The sequence below is a fragment of the Capricornis sumatraensis genome, chromosome 3, assembly GCF_032405125.1.
Source record: "Capricornis sumatraensis isolate serow.1 chromosome 3, serow.2, whole genome shotgun sequence".
NCBI lineage: Eukaryota > Metazoa > Chordata > Mammalia > Artiodactyla > Bovidae > Capricornis > Capricornis sumatraensis.
The window spans coordinates 698,847-717,407 of record NC_091071.1 but is presented as its reverse complement, the minus strand read 5'-3'; positions in this window follow the sequence as shown (position 1 = coordinate 717,407).

Below are 18,561 nucleotides of genomic sequence, written 5' to 3'. Positions count from 1 at the left end.
GGGTCCTGGGCGGAATTAGAGAGGCCCTGCGCGGCCCTGGCCGGGAGTATGCTTACACCCGCCAGCGACCGACCGGGGCGTGCAAACCCAAAGCACAGCCCTCCCTCCGCCACCGTGGCCCTGCCCGCGCCACAGTCGCTGTCCATCTCCCCTGTGACACCCAGGCCCTCTCTCAGCTCCAGCAGCAGGCCCCCCAAGGCAGCCAGTGGACGCCAGGCCACACCCCCTGTCCCTGTGAAGACCCCAGAGGAAAACCCAGACCCCGGTCTCAGCGGGCCTCCTCCTTCCTGCTGCCACAGGCCTGGCTCCCGCCAGTGCCCTGCACTTCTGTGGCCTTGCTGCCCGTGAGAGCCCGTCCCAGCCACTAGGCAGCACGGCCCGGCGCGGAGATCACCCTGCATTCACTGTGGGTCTCTTCTCAGGGCCAGCCCCACTGCCAGCCAGCCCTAAGGCCGTCCCAGGGGCACTCCCGGCCAGGAGGCGTCCAGGTGACCTGAACGCAGCATGGGACTGGGGGGCCCGGGCGGGGTGGGGGCAGCAGAGGCGAGTGGGGCCTGTAGGAGGGGAAGGCAGAACAGGCTCCTGACGCTGCTCTCTCCTCCTCTTCCAGGGAGCCCTCCTTGATTGACCCAGGTCACAGGGGCCTTGTCTGAGGCCAAATCTCCCTGGGTCGGGTGCTAGGAGGCCCACAAAGTGGCGGGGACAGAAAATGAGGGTCCCTGTGGCACTTGCAGGGTTTGGGCGTGTGGAGCCGGGGGCCACGCTCAGGCCCACCATGCTCTCTGGGCCTGGCACCTTTGCCTGTGAAGAGGGGCAGAGGACACATGGTTTGGAGAGTGCAGCTCGGGAAAAAGCCCTGCTGACCCCTGACGGCCGGGGGGACGGCGGGCCCCATGGTGGCCAAGGGCGGCTCGCCACCCCCGCCATCCCCCGGGCCCTCCCGGCCTGCACACGTGAGAACTCACTCGCTCATCTCCCCGCTCCTGCCTCCATGGCAGCGGAGGAGAGTAGGGGGTGCCCAGCTGCCCCTGCCCGTCACCCGTCAGTCGGGAACTCTCTCTGCCCGGGCTGGCACCGGAGCCCTCTCCATCACAGGCCAGACTGAGTCTGCAGTTTGTTCTTGGGCAATGTGTAAATTGGCGCCTCATCGATTATTAATGAAGTGCTAATTGCTCTTTGCAACTAGTTTTGATGCAGATGCAGCTGGGGCTGTTGGTACAGTCCTGCGGACTGGGAATTGCTGACCACGTGGGCCTCACAGCGGCTGGGACCCGGACCCCAGATGGGGACACAGGGTGCTTTTCAGTTTGGGAAGCCCCATTCACCCCGTCCCAGGCTGGTGAAGACAGAGCACCCCGACTGACTCAGGAGGGGGCAGGCCGAGGGCCACGCAGACATCTCCTCCCGCTTCCCGCTGCCAGGGAACGCTGAAGGGAAGGCCCTGAGTGCCGGGCTGGACCCCGCAGGCCTGCCAGGGCCCTACACGCCCTGTGGCTGGGTCGAAGGCGCCCGCTGTCGGGCCTCCACTGGACTCCAGTGCGACACTTGACTGGTGAGGCAGGGAGAAACCGAGGATCCACACCTGCCCCCCAGAGATGGGACTCAAGGCTGCTGCTGCTATGGGCGGGTCCATCCTGGCTCCCGGGCCCAAGGGCACTGGTGCAGTGGAAACACGGGGGCCTGGGTGAGATCAGGATGGCAGTTGCCCTGGCTGCACCAGGCGGTTGCCGGGCAACAGGCCTCAGGGACGTCCCAGCGGTGAGAGGGCAGCTCTGGGGACCAGCTCCCCGGACACAGGAAGTGTTACCTGGAGAAGACTCTGCAGGCCCAGAGAGACGCTTCCTCGGAGCAACAAGAGTAGGGTCCTGACCGGGCAGCCACGGGACCCCCAAAGCCCCCACCTCCAGGAAGGTGCCTGGAGACCCAGTTGCAGGCAGGATGACACAACCCTCCCACCCAGCCCCTCACCCAGCAGTGCCCAGGGAGGAGGCTTCCCGAAGGGAGGGTCTGAGTGCAAGCTGGGGCCACTCAGAACAAGAGGCTGAATTCTGGAGCTTTCAGGCCGCTGAGGCCAGGCCGATGGGTGGTCGCTCCCCGGCGTGGGCTGTGGGTGGGTGGTCTCAGAGGGCCCTGCAGCCCTGACGTCATCACCCTTCACCCATCGCCCCTGCGCCAGGCAGCGGGGACAGGAGGAGGGTGTGACGGGCAGAAGCCCGGGGCGGGGACCCGGGACAGTGGCTGCTGCAGCCCAGGGCTGCAGGGCATTGTGGGAAGACCTCTGGCTGGGCTTGCATCCTGGGCTCACGTCTCCTGTGAGAAGGGGCTGGTGCTGGCCCTGCTGCTGCATCCTCCCAGCCAGACCCCTCTCCTCTGGGCCAGGAGAGAGCCCACGCACCCCTGCAAATAACCAACAAATAAGGCCGCATCATTAAATGTCAACAAAACGTCTGCCGAGAGTCTTGGAGGTGGGGACCCTCAGACCCCAGTCACACAACTCAGTAGAGCGGCCCAGCCGTGGAGTCTGGGGGTCGAGGGAGCAGAGAGCAAGAGGGGCCCCACATGGCCCAACCTGGTCCCCTGAGGGGGGCGTTCAGCTGGGATCCAGGCTGAAGCCCAGCTCAGCCGCCTGATGGCTCCCTGGTCCGTGGCAGCCAGGCCGTGTGGCTGTGGAAACCAGTCCAGGAGGCTTGTGGGCCTGGGGTGGGCTGGGGACCCCAGGACCTCCTCTCCCTCACCCTCGGTGTCCTGCCTGCCCTGGCTCTGTGGCAGGAAGGACCCCCTCTGCCCAGCCTGGGTGGGTGCGACCTCCCTCTACCCAAGCCCCCTCCCCGGATGCCCCCGTCAGCATGAGTGTCCCCGGGTGCCCACTGCCGGGTAATCACTGCTCCCCGGCAGTCCAGAGCACCCAGGAGCCAGCTGGCGGGGCAGCGGCAGGAAGCACGGGGGGCTGAGGACGGGTCTGCCTGGGGACCACCACCTTCTGAGCTGCCGGGTGGGCCGGGCGCCTCACAGGTCCCGTGGGAGCCCCGTGTGCAGAGGCGGGACGTGCGGGCAGTGCCCGAGGGTGCAGGCCGGTGCCTCGTGAGCTGGTGACGCTTGCCGGGGAGTCAGGGAATTCAGGGAACCCATCTTCTGGGTATAAATTTAATTCACAGGAATTCAGCTACAAAATGGGGGCCGAGAGAGAGGAAGAGAGAGGAGAGAGAGACAGTGGGCGAGAAGAGGGCAGGACAGAGCCAGCCAGCTGCCCGCTGTGCCCCGGGCGTCGGGGCCCCGTCTCAGCTCCGCTGTCCCTCAAATCCTGTGTATCTGTCGCAACCCAGCCCAGCCGCGCCCGTGTCTGCTGAAGGCCCAGGCCTGACTAGGCTCTGGGCCCGGGCCGGGACAGCCCCTAGGAGCTCCAGGCTGCAGTGGGCGTCTGAGGGTGGACGGGACCCCAGGTGAGGCCCCAGGCACCGAGTTAGCCGGGCCAGGATGACGGCAAGGTGGGCAGGCCCAACCAGGCACCGAGGTCCAGTGTTTGAACCACTCAAGTGAAAACAAAGCTGTGTCTGAAGACACTTCTCCTTGGAAGGAAGTTATGACCCGCCTGGACGGCACATTAGAAAGCAGAGACATTACTTTGGCAACAAAGGTCCGTCTAGTCAAGGCTATGGTTTTTCCGGTGGTCATGTATGGATGTGAGAGTTGGACTGTGAAGAAAGCTGAGCGGCGAAGAATTGATGCTTTTGAACTGTGGTGTTGGAGAAGACTCTTGAGAGTCCCTTGGACTGCAAGGAGATCCAACCAGCCCATCCTAAAGGAGATCAGTCCTGGGTGTTCATTGGAGGAACTGATGTTGAAGCCTGAAACTCCAATACTTTGGCCACCTGAGGTGAAGAGCTGACTCATTTGAAAAGACCCTGACGCTGGGAAAGATTGAAGGCAGGAGGAAAAGCGGACGACAGAGGATGAGATGGCTGGATGGCATCACCGACTCAATGGACATGTGTTTGGGTGGACTCTGGGAGTTGGTGATGGACAGGGAGGCCTGGCGTGCTGCGGTTCATGGGGTCACAGAGTCGGACACGACTGAGCAACTGAACTGAACTGAACTGATCTCTTTTTGGCCGTAGGCTGCAGCGAGCAGGGCTGAGGGGCCCATCCCCCTGCAGGCTCCCTGAGGCTGGCAGAGGGAACCGAGGGCACCTTTGAGACATCTTTCTCAGCAGGCCTTCAGTGAGGGGAAAGTCGCTCAGTCGTGTCCAACTCTTTGTGACCCCATGGCCTATAGCTCGCCAGTCTCCTCCGTCCACAGGCTTCTCCAGGCAAGGACACGAGTGGTCAGCCATTCCCATCTCCAGGGGATCTTCCCCACTCAGGGGTCAAGCTTGGGGCTCCGGCAGAGCAGGTGGGTTCTTCATTGTGGGGCCTTATTGTCCGCACGTCAGACACCCCCGGCCCCTCGCCCCCCAGAGTCGGGCGGCCGATGTCTCACCACGGGGTCAGTGGGGACGAGCCTTGGCCTGCGGGCCCTCCTCACCGCCTGGCCCTCTGCGCCCCGCGCCTGCGCTGGGGTCACCCCCGGGCCCCTCTGGCCACGTGGCCTGTGCGTCCGAGCACACTCCCAGCCACACGCTGGGGGCTGCATTGTCCCGCGGGCGCTGCCCCCACAGGGAGAGCTGCGTCCGGACAAGCTGAGTGCCGGGCCCCCGGGGGTGAGGCCCTTGGAGGGGCACAGAGCCCCAGCTCCCGGGGACAGGTCCTGGCGGGCTGACCCGGTGACCCTCCCTGGCCTTGCCCTCCACGTGATGCCCCCCAGCCCCGCCTCTCCCAGCCTCCCTGGCTGTTCCTTCCGTCATCAGAAAACAGCGTCTCCAGCGGGTGTGGGGACAGGTGCAGGGAAACGGGGGACTTCAGCTGGGGGAGGCAGAGTTGGGGGTCCACATGGAGAGACGGAGTGGCCCCAGGTCCTGGGCCCCACAGGCCCTCAGGAGGTGCCCACTCTTGGTCTCGGGTGGACTGGCGCTCTCTGGGGGACTCGGATGCCCCCTCACCCGGGCCTGTGGCCTCTGGGCCCGGGCAGGTGCCGTTGGGGCCCCAGCGGCCTCTGTGAGTGGCAGGGGACGGCTGAGAGTCCTGGCCCCGGCGACGGGAAGGCAGAAACCCAGAGGCTGGGCCCAGAGCCCGGGGGCGTCTCTGGAGCCGCCTTGGTCCCTGTGGCTCCCCGATGCGGCCGCCTCTCTCCCGACCTGTGGTTTCCGGTCCCAGGTGCCCGGGGGTCTCCCCCACCTCCCTCCCCAGCGCACCCCACCAGCCACGCTGCGGTTCCTGAGAGGTGGGAAGGGGTGTCCTTGGCATTAAAACCTTGGGGGCCGGGAGGGCGCGAGGAGTGGGGCTGATGTATCTGAAATACAATGCATACGAAAACGTCATGAATGTTTAATTTTATTTTATTAAGTACCACACGGGTGATGGCTGACACTTTATTAAAGTGTCAAAGCGAGTGTCCGAACGGTCTAATTACTTATTCCAACAAGGCGGGCGGCCCAGGCGTGCGGGGAGGTGTGGGCGGCAGCGCCCCGGCAAGTCACACCTATTAAACCATTATTTGCACCCAGAGGCAGCTCATTAATACCTCGGCCAGCGCCTGCGCGCCGCCTCTGCGGGCTGACCCCAGGCTCGCGGGGAGCGGCAGCTGGATTCCGCCCCCGGCACAGCCTCCAGAGCAGCAAAGCCTATAAAATTAATAACGGCTCTGCCACCTAATTGAATTCCTGACAAACAGTGGGCCCGCCGCCGCGGGCACCTTGATTTTGGGATTCGGGGGCTGGTCCCCACCCGGGGGCTCTGCCAGCAGGGAGGTGCAGGTCCTCCCACACGCGCCTCTGGGCCCTTCCGGCTCTGCCTTCCTCCTGCACCGCCTCTCGGAGGTGACCTGTCCCCGCATCCCGTACCCCCCCATCCGCCACGCCCTGTCCCTTGCTGTGAGGGGCACCCCCACTGACCCCGCAGGCACTGTGGGGAATAAGAGGGAGACGGGCAGGGGCCAGCTCACACCCCGGCCCGCCTCCTGGGGCTTCCCGAGGCCGCCTGGTGCTGGGCTTTGGCAGGAAGCCCCGCCTGGCTCAGGCCCGCCTCGGCCGGCCCCTCCTCCACCCTCTTGTCCAGCGTCGCTGCTCCACGATGACCTCTCCCTCTTTGACCCAGGGGGCAGGACACTAACTCCACCCTCTCTCCCGCCTCCACCCTTCGCCCTGGTCGTCCCCACCTCCATGCGTGCCTGGCGGTGCAGGCAGAGCCCAGCGCGTCCGGGGAGCCCTCCCTGCCGGCACCACCCACCGCCACGCATCCGCAGATCCGTCTGTCACGTAGGGACCACTCACCCATCAGTCAGGCATCTGCTGACCTGTCCCCACCCCTCATTCCCCGTCTGTCGACGATATATCAGTCACCTACCGGTCGTCTCTCGTTTCTCCGTCTAACACCTCCACCTCTCATCTGAACCATTTATGTGTCGATCGTATCTGATCGCAAGAACACGGGCTCACCGTAAAAAGCGGAGAACGCAAAGAAGTCACGAAAGAAGTTCCATCTGCCGACCGTGCTCCTGGCAGCGTCTGACTGGACGCCAGGGAGCGCGTGTGCCGCGATGCTGTGTCAACACGCGGGCCACCTCTGACCCCCGAGGTAAGAAGGACTCTGAGGTCTGAGCCAGGTGTGGCGCCCGAACCACGGCCCCGAGAGGCGTCCACGTCCTCGACCCAGGTCCTGTGACCAGCTCACCGCACACGGCGGAAGGAACGTAGGGTCTGTGAGCAAGTTAAGGCTGCTGAGGTGAGCGAGGGAGCCTGGATTGTCCAAGTGGGTCTGACGGAGCCCAGGCGTCCTTAGGGTCAGAAAAGCGAGAAGAGCGGGAAGGGGCCCCGAGCCAAGGCGGTCAGGCTGCTGAAGAAGCTGCAAAAGAACAGGAGACGGCCAAGAGCCTCCAGGAGGGACCGGCCCTGCCCGTCGCTTAGACTTCTGACCTCCAGACCTGCAAGAAGACTGATTTCTCTCTGCTTGTTGCATTGTTCCAAGCTACTACGTGTGGGGGCGTTTGGTACAGCAGTGCCAGGGGCCGGACGCACCAGGTCTGGCCAGAAAGGGTGCGGGGTCCGCCAGCGACCTCTGCCCTGGGCTCGGGCTGGCCCGCGGCAGGCCTTTGCATGCTACACCACCCTTCGGAGGCTTTCTTTGAGGTGTGCACCCCCGCGGCAGAGGCTTTCTCTGAGGTGTGCACCCCCGCGGCAGAGGCTTTCTTTGAGGTGTGCACCCCTGCGGCAGGAACGACACTCACATGGTTGTGCCAACATCTCCACCATCCATCTCCAGAAGTTTCTCACTCTCCCCGAAGGATCCTCTGTCCCATAGACACTGAACACCCTTCCCACCCCCAGCCTGTCTGGTGCCCAGCCCAGAGCCCTAGCTCCTCTGAACCTCAGTGTTCTCCTCTGAAAAGTGGGGGTACCCTCCCCACATTACCATGAGGGTGCCTGAGGTCTGGAACACTGGGTACTGAGTCAAAGCTTGCTCCCCACCTCCTCTGCTCTGGTCTTGTGGGCCCTTCTCCCTTGACAAATGCTTGTCAAATTGATGTCTGTGGTATGCCTGGTTCCAGAGCTCAGTGTTGGAAACGGAGGGGCAGCGGGCTGATAAAGGAGGAAGAATTCTCTCCAAATAAGAATGGACTTTCTAAATCTCCAAAATGCCCAGACTAACCCTTTGGGCTACCTCTGTGGGGTAGTGATCTCCCCATCAGTAGGAGCATTCAAGTGGAAACCAATTGTGTGTCTGCACCTCCACAGCTGGGCAGGGTGGGTGCTCCGGCCCCATCCAGTGTAGCTGCTTGGCTGGCCTGTGCCTGACCCCCCGGTGAGCCTTGTCCTTCCTGGCACCCCAGGCCTGCATGGGACGGAAGTACTGGTACTTGTGCTCAGATGTCTGTATCGGGGCTGAGAGGGGGTGCTGGGCCAACCGGCCCTGCCCGGGCCCCGCGGTGTCACTGCTGGCTTTGGCGACCAGTGGACGGTCTTAGACAAAGATCGTTTGGAAATCCTTTGTGCAAATACCCCAGAGAGACCCCGTAACCCCCGTGAACACCTTCCCTGAGGCCCCTCTCTCCTCCTCGGCCGGGGACCTGTCTCGGCATCTGTCTCCATCCTCTGACTCCGGGTTTCTCTCTGTTCCCAACACCCTGTCTGAGAGTCTGTCTCTGTCGCTGGGAAGAGGGGGCAGGGAAGGCCCCTGGGCAGAGCCCCCAGCTGAGGCTGTGTGGGGGTCTTTGACTTACCTCCCGTCTCCCTACCTCTCTGAACCTGCGTCTGTGCGTGGAGGGCCTCTGCCGTGAGGCTGGTGGGGTCCCCTACTCTACCCCAGAGCCCCCCAGGACCTCTCCCCACATCAGCAGGTGCAGTGGACAGGGTCCAGGAAGCCAAGCAGAGTCTGCACCAGGGCTCATGAACCGGGGTCGCCCCCTCGCCCCTTGGCCACAGCCAGACTCCGCTGTCCTTCCTCTGCTGCCCACCGCTCCCTGCTGACCCCACCGCCCTGCCCACTGGGCCTCAGCGTGCTGAACAAGCGACCAGGCCGCAGGTCAAAGCGGGAAGCGACTGGCCCCCACTGCGCTGTGCACGCCCCGCCGGGGCCCCTCCCCGGGCTCTGCACCGGGGCGCCCCCGCAGGGCCTCGGCGTCCTCGCCTGGGAAAGGGGGTCGCGCAGCGGGCCGGGAGGGGCGGTTCCGCGCGCCGCCGCCAGGGGGCGGCCCTGGCCACTCCGGAGGCCCAGCGCGGGGATCGCCCTGGATTTGCTTCTTTTCGTCACCCCTGCGCGCCCAGCTGCTCCTGTCAACACCTTCTTACAGCGTGTAATTCATCGCCCCGCTGACAGCTGGCTCCCTCCCGCACGCTGCGCACCTGGGGCTGGGCCTGGAGGTGGGCGTCTCCACGGGGGTGGGGTCTGCGCGGGGAGAGGTGCAGGGGGTCCCCCCAAGGACGGGCCAGAAGGCGCCAGCAGCGGGTCTGGGCCGGGCCGCCCTCCCCCTCCCCACCCCACCCTGCCTCCCCGCCCCCGGGCGCCCCGGCCAGGGGTACCGTCCCGTCTGCCACCCCGCCCCCAAGTCCCCCGCCTGGATTTCTCACCCAGCTGGACGGTATTCCATCTGCACTCCCCTTGAACCCCCCCAGGCAGGCAGGACCTCAGCCGATGAAGGGAAGCACACACTCCCACCGAGCAGGAGGGCATGGTGGCCTCGGTTCTCACCCGGGCCAGGGTCGGCGGGCTGGCTGCCCTTGTTCCAGGCTTGCCAGGCTCCACCTCGGTTTCCTTGACCGCCAGGGGAGCTGGGCCGGGCGCTGCCACCTGGAGGCCGCCCCGGGAAGGAGGCTGGCTGTGACCTCCCGCCTGCTGTCTCTCCTCATCCACGGCCAGCTGAGTTCCCCGATCTGCCGGCCTCAGAGCTGAGAGGAGGCCAGCAGGAGGTTTGAGTGGATGCGTGTGCTGAGTTTTGCTACAAGATGCTGTGTGGTTTGGGGTAACTCATGTGCCCTCTCTGGGCCCCAGAACAGGAGCAGGTGGGGAGAGATGAGGGCTGGGGCTCCTGACACTGGGATCTCAGCTTTCCTGCTTGGTTTCACCAAACCTGCCTCCCTTCCCTGGGGGCGAGAATGAGACCCTGGGGAGAAGGAGAGAAAGCAGGCAGACTTTAACGCGCGCCGAGAAGAGGGCCTCCCAGGCGGCGCTAGTGGTAACGAGCCTGCCTGTGAGTGCAGGAGACTTAAGACAGGTGGGCTCAATCCCTGGGTCGGGAAGGTCCCCTGGAGGAGGCCATGGCGATCCATTCCAGTACTCTTGCCTGGAGAGCCCCATGGACAGAGGAGCCAGGTGGGTGATAGTCCGTGGGGTCGCATAGAGTCGGACACAACTGCGGAGCTTGCAGACACACACAGAATGGATGTTCCCCTCCCCGGCCCTCTCCCGGCTCCCTCTAGAGCTGGTGCAGTCACACAGAAGTGGACAGGGCAGTCCTTTGTCCTTCTGGGTGCCAGGGGTCAGCCTCCCATGAGGATGCCTGGGAGACACAGCCCCACAGACACGTGCCCGGCTGGCAGGGGAACTGACGGTGTGGAGGTGTGGAGGGAGAGAGCTGTGCCCAGCCCCGCCCCGGGCAGAGCTGTGAGCAGGCCAGCGAGGAAGAGATCCCAGCTTTCCAGGCCACCTTCCCACGCGCCTCACCCCGGGGGCGAGAGTGACCTTGCTGCCTTCCAGCGCCCCGGCCCCACCATGATTTATGAGGGTTTCAAGTGTTTGTGTCTTCTTGGAAAGCAATTTGGGGCTGGAAGCTTTGATTGTGGAATCTGGAGTCTGGGAACCTCTCTGTGAAGAATGATCCAAAAACCACACATCGTCTGGAGCGCAAAGATGTTCGGTGTGGTGTTTATAACCGCGGAGAATCGCGCCCAATCGTGGTGTCCAAGGAGGCCCTGGGGGGTGACGATCCTTGAGCTGGGAACGGCCCCGGGGAAACGCTAATCCTGGGACCAAGCGAGAGGGCAGGTGGGCACCCCAGTCCTCATGGGGAGCTCGGCCTGTGGAGGCCCCATGCACAGACCGCGCAGGCGTGAGCGGCCTGGGGAGGCGCTGGCCACTGGGCCGCCGGGGCGGGCTCCTGCTCCCCGCTCCATCAGCCTGGACTGTGCTGATCATAGGAGAAACCAACATCATTTCAACAGCAGATTTAGAGCCCCATTTGTGTACTGAAGTATTTATGAGTGAAATGATATGGTGTCTGGGATTTGCTTCAAAACTCACTGCAGATGTATTTGGCCATTACTTGTGCGATTAACAAGGAAGTTTAATAAAAACCCACCATGTGTGTTTGGGAAGGTCTGCATGGGCCTTGGCAGGACCGGGGGCAGGAGCTGCCGCTGGCATCGCTTCCTCCCGAGCTGGGCTTGCATCGGTCAAGGAGTCTGACCTTCTGGGTCACAGTCTTGCTCCCCCAGAGCCTGTGTGGTGGGATGAGGGGAGGAGGGGTGGAACGGGGCACGCGGGGGTGCAGCGTCCCAGCCGCTGGGGTTGGCGCCCGAGATGAGTCTTGGCTTTGTCAGGACTGAGTAGGGGCTCTGGGCCCCGGAAATTCTGGCACGCCTGGGGCACATGGAGAAACAGAAGCCTGAACCCGAGAAAGGATTTGCGTCCTGGCTGCAGCCCCAGGAAGGCCCTGGGCCAGGAGGGCGGGCGCCCTGGGCTGGCTCGGCTCCCATGGGAACTCCAGGCTTGTTTATGCTCCTGGGGGCCCCCAGGGATGCGCTGCTTCTCGAAGCCTGCAGCCTGATACGCCTGCCCGCCTGGTCCCTGCTGAGCAGGGACGGCGTGTGTGTGTGTGTGTGTGCGCACGCGTGTGTGCACGCGTGCCTGTGTGCGTGTGTGTAGTCTCCCCACGGCTTAGGGGCTGGGGCACCTTGACCCAGAACTCCTGGCGGCACGTCCCTCCCGCCGAGGCAGAGCAGGGCTCAAGGACTCTGGAGCCCGTTGGCCGGGGCTGAGCCAGCCCTGCGGCGGGGTGGTCCTCCCCGTTCCCTGCACCTGTTTCCTTGTGGGGTCGACTGAGTTCCGGCAGTTCACACCTGCAGCAGCCCCAGGGTGGGGGGACGGGAGGGGGGAGGGGTCCCGCGGTCGTCGTCACAGCGGGACCGCCGAGGCTCCACTCAGGACACCACGCCTCGGGGGGCTTTGGGGTCCCCTCACCACCTGCCAGTGCTAACTGGGTCCGGAGCCTGGGGTGTCCCCTGCCCGGTGACCTCCGTCCAGCTGGGTCATTGGGACTTCGAGCAGGGCCACCTGATTGGGGGATTTACCCCTGCGGCCAGCGCCTGGCTGGTGCTTGGGGGTTTGGGACGCGACTCTGAGTCCTGATTCTAGCCCGGCGGGTCTCACTGTGTGACCCTGAGCGTCTGGGTCGCCTCTCTGGGCCTCAGTCCCCACCTCCCCCCTGCAGGGCTCCGACGAGCCCCTGGGATCCTGCAGTCACGCTGTGAGGAGTCCCTGCAGCCGCCTGGAGGAGGCCGGGCCCGCGGCCAGAGGATCGGAAGGTGGCTGGCGGGGGCCCCAGAAATGTGAGGGCAGACGCCTCCCAGTGGTCCCCAGGCAAGTCACCCCCGCTCCTGAGGCTCTGAGCTCAGGCCTCTACACTGGGGCAGAGACAGGCCATCTCCTCCGCGCCCCGCCCGGATTCCTGAGTCCGGGGATTGGCACCGAGGCGCGGGTGCTGGTCTGTTTGGGGACCTTGACCCTCGGCTCCAGATGCTCCGGCGGACAGTCGGCTCCGTGCTTCTGGCTTCCAGTCACTTGTTGGTTCAAGCCTGATCTACCCTCGCTGTCTCTCCCGGCGGATGGCTTGCTCTGGGCACAGGCCCTGCCCACTCACCTTCTCCCCAGCACTACTGCGGCCCCTGGTATACAGTAGGTGCTCAACACATTCGTTTCATGTGAATATAGTCCATGGGGTTCCCTGGTGGCTCAGCTGGTAGAGAACCCGCCTGCAGTGCAGGACACCCGGGTCCGATCCCTGGGTTGGGAAGATCCCCTGGAGAAGCAGAAGGCTACCCAGTACTCTCAGGCTTCCCTGGTGGCTCAGCTGGTAGAGAATCCGCCTGCAATGTGGGAGACCCAGGTTCGATCCCTGGGTTGGGAAGATCCCCTGGAGGGGGCAGTCCACTCCAGTATTCTTGCTTGGAGAATCCCCATGGACAGCGGAGCCTGGCGGGTTGCAGTCCGTGGGGTCGCAGAGCGTTGGTCCCAACTGAGTGACTAAGCGCAGCGCCCAGCAGAGCCTGTGGCCCGATGCGGAGCTCACGCGCACCTTCTGTCGGCCCCTGCCGTGTGTTCCGTGGCCTCTGCTTTGAAAGCCTCAAAAGCCGACTCTAGTAAAAGGAGCCGAAGAGAATTCCCGAGAGGGCCAGGTGGAGGTTGGCGTTGGAGAGGTGACAGGAGGCGAGAGACCCAGTGTGGGTGGCAGGACCAGGCACCCCAAGCCCCGCAGGAGCCAGGACAGCAGCACCCCAGGGCGGCTCCAGCGTCCAGCCCCTGCTCCTGGCTCGGGATGTGAAGGCCGGGGTCCCGTGTCCCGGGCCGCTCCTCGCTCGGGATATGAAGGCCGGGGTCCCGTGTCCCGGCCCGCTCCTGGCTCGGGATGTGAAGTCCCGGGGTCCCGTGTCCCGGGCCGCTCCTGGCTCGGGATGTGAAGGCCAGGGTCCCGTGTCCCGGGCCGCTCCTGGCTCGGGATGTGAAGGCCGGGGTCCCGTGTCCCGGGCCGCTCCTGGCTCGGGATGTGAAGTCCCGGGGTCCCATGTCCTGGGCCGCTCCTGGCTCGGGATGTGAAGGCCGGGGGTCCCGTGTCCCGGGCCGCTCCTGGCTCGGGATGTGAAGGCCGGGAGACCGGTATCCCGGGCCGCTCCTCGCTCGGGATGTGAAGGCCAGGGAACCAGTGTCCCAGGCCGCTCCTGGCTCGGGATGTGAAGGCCGGGGGTCCCGTGTCCCAGGCCGCCCCTCGCTCAGGATGTGAAGGCCAGGGAACCAGTGTCCTGAGCACGGGCCCGGGCCCAGGCCCAGTGGAGCCGTCGGGGCTGATGTCACCACTCCCATGTACAATGAGCAGCTCCGGGGGGTCTGGAGGCCAGGGGTGGTGGACCGAGTCCACCCTGTCCTCCTGCAGGGGTGAGCGGAGCTGAGGCAGGGCCCACCTTGTGAGCCTGGGCACGGTGGGCAGACCAGCACGAGTGGTCGGGGGGGCTCCCCGAGGAGGCCTGGGGCCTCCCTGTCCTGCTAGCCTGTGCCCTCAGCCCCCAAGGGACCCCGAGCTCCAGAGGGTCAGCGGTCCATCCCCGGGGGCCCAGCTGAGGCTCTGAGGTCCCCTTGGGGGTTCCGGGCCTTGGAACCCCCTCCCGCCTCCTCCCTGCCCACCCTCGGCCACAGAGCTTAGCCCTGAGAGCTTAGCCCGGGAGGAGGGGCGCGCCAGCCTCCCCCGGGGACAGGTGGGCCCGAGCCCCCGAATCCTCTTTTACTGATTTTGTTCTGGAGGAGGCCGACACCTCCCGCCTGTCCACAGCTCCTGCAGACAGCTCGCCCTGGAAGGCAATAACCTGCTTCCCACCATGTAGGCCCTGCTTCCTGCTCAGAGGTGAGCTGGAAAACCAGGACGTGCCCAGGGGCAGTGCGTGGCCTGGCCAGGGCACCGTGTAAATGCCAGGCCGCGGGGAGCTGGTGAGGGTGCCCGGAGCTGGGAGGGAGACCCCCCCACAGCGAGCTGGGTGGGAGGCAGGGGGTGAGCAGGCCCCAGGCCCCGAGCAGGTCACTCTGGCCAGCGAGCCTGGGGCCCAGCATGAACCACAGAGCTCTCCTGGGGAAATGCCAGTGACCAGCAGGCATCCAGCACTTCTGGGGCCCAGGGCGCACCTGACCTGCCAGGAAGGAGAGAGGGTGGCCGGGGCAGCAGGTGGTCACCTGGGAGTCACCTCGCTCTTCTTTCCTGGGGACAGTGCAGGGCGAAGGGCAGCTCTCCACCCAGCGCCCAGCAGCGTCTCCGACCAATTGACCCTCCGTGGCCACCAGCCCATGCCTCCCCCTCAGCCCCGGGGAGACAGGTGGCGGGGCTGGTTACACAGCAAGGTGACGGGCATCATGCCCCTGAGCTGGACCCTTAAAACCAGTCAGGAGGATACTTACCTGGTGTCCAGGGGCTAAGACTCCACACTCCCAGTGCCGGGGGCCGGGGTTTGATCCCACATGCCACAACCAAAGTCCCCGAATGCTGTAGCCAAGCGCCGGGGCGGCCACATACACAAACATTTGAAGAAAGCGGTTGGGATGGTGAATTTCATGTCAGGCGCTTTTACCGCAATACACACAAGTGTGGCACGTACCCTGGCGGTTTGGGGTGCGAGAACACGCTCCCGCAGCTGGAGGGCTGGGCCTGCAGGAGGGGCAGCCCCGAAGCAAGGATTCGAGGGGCTGGAGCTGGACCCGTGTCCGGGGCAGGGCCAGCCCGGGCGAAGGCAGGAGGCCAGAGCCGGCGAGGGTGTCGAGGAGACCGGGCGGGTGACCCCGGCTAGGGAGGCCCCCGAGGAGCCCTGAGGTGGGGAGGTCTGGATGGGGGTGCCGCACCCTTTGTCTGGAGACCCCCCCCTCCAGGAGAAGACCCTGGGGGGTGGTCAGACCTAATTCGTTAATAAGACGGAGCGGGAAGGGCATGGGCTGGCCATATTCCTATTATTATTCAAATGGATTGAATGTTTTAATCCTATAATAAAGTGACAATTTCCATTTTCCCAGGCAATTCATTTCCGTAAAATGACCAGGGTCGCGCCCCGCTTGGTGGGGATCAGCCCTCCGGGATTAAATCACAGACACGGGACGTGTTCTCACGGGGACGTATTGGGCTCCCACTGGCCCTAGCTGCAGAGCTGGGGCGGGAGGGCCACCCCGGGACCGGCCGTCAGCCCCTCCCTGGGGTCGCCTCCTTGAGCACCCAGGAGCACCCTTCCGCCTTCCCCGAAAGCCACTCAGGTCTAGCGCCGGTGTGCAGCCTCAGGCCCCGAGCCTCTCTCGGACTCAGTTTACCTGCCTCAGTAAATGGGGCGCCAGCGCTGCCTCCCTCCTGGGGGTAATTAATGAATGAGGAAAACACGTAAAGCCTCCAGTGCTCAATTCTGTCGACAGTTCCACTGATTGTCATTTTAAATGGCGATTTATTATTATCACCCGGGCCCTGCATGGGGCGTGACTTTCTTTGGGGCTGGGTCTCCAGGAGCTCCCGTCCCCTTCCGGCCCTCTCCTGCGTCCCAAGTTGGTGTGACTTCCACCACCTGGCCCTTACAGGGGATCGGGTCCCTGGGGTGAAGCTGGGCCCCTCCTCCCTGGCCAGGACCCCGTTGGGGGCTCAGGCCCCACCCCAGATGAGCGAGTATTTCCGGGGTGCCTGCCTCGGGCCTGGTGGGTGTGACTCTTCTCGTCCCCGGGAATCAGTCTGGACCGGTGCCAAGGTGCTTGCAGCGATCCTCTCTCTCAGTCACTATAATGGGCTTTTAAAAAGTTTTGTTTATTTATTGGCCAAGCCGTACAGCACGTGGGATCTTAATTCTCCGACCAGCAGTCAAACCTGCGCCCCTGCAAGAGGAGCTCAGGGTCGTACCTGCTGGACCTCCAGGGACGCTCCTGTGTCATTCAGACTTCTGTTTCTCAGCATTTACGATCACTATCACACGTAAACCTCACCCCGCCACAGTGAGGTGGATACTTACCCCCTTTAGACAGAGGAGGCACCGAGGAGCTTGGGGAGGCCCTAGGTCAGCAGGTGGAAGGCGGGGTCAGGAGAGAAGTCCAGCCGGTCCCCCTCCCCAAGAGCCCTCCCTGGAGCCCCCTCAGGACCCCGCAGAGTGAGACCGAGTCCCTGCTGTTCCGGGGGAACCCATCCATCTCTGTGGGTTCAGTGTCCGAGCCTTGGAGCTGCCCAGGACAGAGTGGCCTCTCTCCCCTCGGCCAGACTGAGGCCCTGGATCCCTGAGAGCTGTGTGGAGCAGAGCCACGTCCACGGGGCTGCCCTCTGAGGCCCAGCCCGGTCCAGCCCCCCACCCCTCCCGACGCAGAGCTGAGCCCCCAGGCAGCCCCGCGTGGGTGAGAAATAAGCCAGCGGGCTGTCAGGACCTGGGACCTGGCCGTCTATCCGATCCCTTCACATACAACACTGCATGGTCACATTCTGGCCCAGAGCTCTGTGACTGTGACGGCTGAGTGAGGGTCACTGAGGCCCCAAGATGCAGCTCAGCGCCCACGGGGTCCAGACCGGGCTGGGCGGAGGCCTTTGCAGACACGGCTGACCAGGGCCCGGGCTGTGGCAGGGAGGCTGGCGCCCTGCGGAGAGTGAGGGTCTCCAGGAGGGCCCAGGGGGCCGACCCTCCAGGGAGATACGGTCCGACTTCTCAGAGGAAGTTCCCCTGACGGCTGGGGATGGATTCGGGGTTGGGGATGCTGCTGGGGCGTCGGCAAAGCTGGTGGAGGTGGACTTGGGGGCTTGAGAGGGAAACCAGGGCCACCAGGCTGCAGGACTGGGCGGCTGGGCAGTCAGTGGGGGCCGGGGAGTGAGGTGGGCCAGCGCAGAACTGCCAGGCGGTCCAACCATCAGGCCGGCGCCGGACCAAGTGGTACCGCCACCCCGCCCCGGCGCAGGGAACACAGTCGCCTGGTAATTCTCCTGATCCCTTTATCCTGTGCTTTAATAAATAATTTACCTGAACTACTCACATGGAAATTTCAACATTATTAAAAATTAACTAACTTAAATGAGTCCATGGTAAATAGCTGGCGTGGCTCTTCCGAGGCGAGAAGCTGCAGGCCGCGCAGGACAGTGGGTCAGGGCAGGCTGTGTGGGAGTCCCGTCCCCCGAGGCTGACTGCCTCTCTGGGCCCCTGGTATGGCGGGACCACCCTGCCTGGCCCCCAGGACAGCAGGGAGGACCCAGAGGAGGGGAAGCAGCGTGCGAGGGACCCGGGGCTGAGAGCGTGGCCGCACGCTCCCTGCCTGGCTTGGCCTGGGATGGGGAGCTCCCAGGGCCGGGCGGGCTGTCCTGACGAGTTCCCCTTAGCTGCAGGGCCGGGGTCCAGAGTGTGGAAGAGCGAGCAGAGGGCCAGCGCACGGGGTTGCTGAACATGGTTCAAGTCCCCCCACTGGCGTCTCTGCCTTGAGACAGCACAGTACCCTAGTCAGGCAGTCACCCCAAACAAGGGTCCTACTGGGTCTTGTCTATTTTCATTAAAGGATGCCGGCGCACCCTGGGATGCTGAGTTTGCAGAAGTGGTCCAGTTTCCTAAGCGAACTGTCTTTTATAAGCAGTGTCTTCACCAAACAGAGATGTGGCTACACACGGTTTGGGGAGGTACCTGTGGACAGGCCGGCTGCCGGGGCAGCTGAGAGCCCTTCAGGGAAGTCACACACCTCAGTGCTGCCCCCACACCCCCTCCCCTAATCCCCAACAGGCCTGGGCTGCGGGCACCACTGTCCTAGGTCACAAGCAGGAGGCTCAGGGAAGGGAAGGGACAGGTTGTCCTGCAAGGTCGGGGGGGCGGGGCACAGTGCTAGGGTTAGCACCTGGGGGTCCTGCCCCCTCCCCCTGCTCCCCTCTGAGTCCAGTGGGAAATGAATGCCAAGCCAGGGGCTGATGACCCCGCGTGAGCTCCACAGTGGGGGTCTGGGGCAGTCTGAAACACGATCCGGTCAGGCTGCCTGTGGAAATCGACGTACTGATTCTACAGGTCAAGTGGGAATGGGCAGGGCCTAGAACAGCCAGGACAGACTTCAGCGGCTAAGACTGTGCTCCCGACACAGGGCCCAGGTTCGATCCCTGGTGGGGGAACGAGACCCCTCGTGCCACGGCTAAAGATTCCACGTGCGGCAGCGAAGCTCGGAGGCCACGTGTGCCGCAGCTGGGACCACCTGATTCTGACTCGTTATCAAATGACAGTGATCAGGACAGAGAGGCCCCGGCACGAG